The sequence below is a fragment of the Elephantulus edwardii genome, unplaced genomic scaffold, assembly GCF_000299155.1.
Source record: "Elephantulus edwardii isolate Elephantulus edwardi_28Jun2011 unplaced genomic scaffold, EleEdw1.0 scaffold00003, whole genome shotgun sequence".
NCBI lineage: Eukaryota > Metazoa > Chordata > Mammalia > Macroscelidea > Macroscelididae > Elephantulus > Elephantulus edwardii.
In genome coordinates this window covers 19,111,411-19,112,541 of record NW_006399753.1, presented here as the reverse complement: position 1 = coordinate 19,112,541, position 1,131 = coordinate 19,111,411, and positions in this window count along the sequence as shown.

The window sequence follows — 1,131 nt, the reverse complement described above, 5'->3', positions numbered from 1 at the left end:
AGACATTAATGAGCTGAATAGAAGATTTCAAAAGGCAGTGCGGGAAGACAAAGTAAAGTATTATAATGAAATGTGCAAAGAGCTGGAGTCACATTAAGAATAGCGTATTTAGGGAGCTCTGGTGGCCTAGTGGCAAGAGGCTGCACTACAACCCCAGAGGTACACAATTCGAATCCACCAGATGCTCTGCTGGAGAAAGAGGGGCAATCTCCTCCTGTACCAGTCAGATCCAATTTGATGATAAACACACCAAAAAAATACAATACAATAAAATTAAAAAATAAGAATAGCATATTTAAAATATAATGAGAATAGTAGTTATAATAGTAGTAATAATAATGTTGTTGTTCTTGTTGTTAGATATCATCAGGGTGACTCCAACTCCCTTTCTAACCTTGTACCATCTTCACACTCTTCATTGTGTTTAAGCCCATTGTTGCTGCCACTGGGTCAATCCACTTCCTTGAGGGTCTTCCTAGTCTTCACTGATCCTCTACTGTTCCCAGTATGATGATCTTCACCAGGGACCAGCCCCTCTTAATAATATTTTCAAAGTATATGAGACAAAGTTTCACCATCCTTGCTCCAAAGAACACTCTGCATTTCTTCTAAGACAGATTTGTTCTTTTAGCAGTCCATAGTAGAATCAATATTTTTTCACCAACCCCACAATTGAAAGGTATCTATTTTTCAAGCTTCCTTATTCATTGTCTAACATTCATGTGAATGAGAAGCAGTGGAAAATATCAAAGCTAGAATCAGACACTCTTTAATCTTTAAAGTGACATCTTTGCACTTTAACATTTTAAAGAGAGCTTGACAACAGATTTGCTCAGTTCAATACATCGTTTCATTTTTTTAATTGATGCTTTCATGGGTGTTGGCTGTAGATCCAAGTAAAATTAGACCCTTGACAACTTTATTTTTTTTTTCCATTTACTACAATGTATTGAACTAATGATGAGAATTTTTGTTTTCTTTGTATTGAGGCATTGTCCATATTAAAGGCTATATAATTTGGGCTTCAAAGACTAATAATATGCACACCCATGTTTATTGCAGCTTTGTTCACAATAGCAAGGAGTTGGAAACAACCTAAGTGCCCATCAACAAACGAATGGCTAGAGAAGC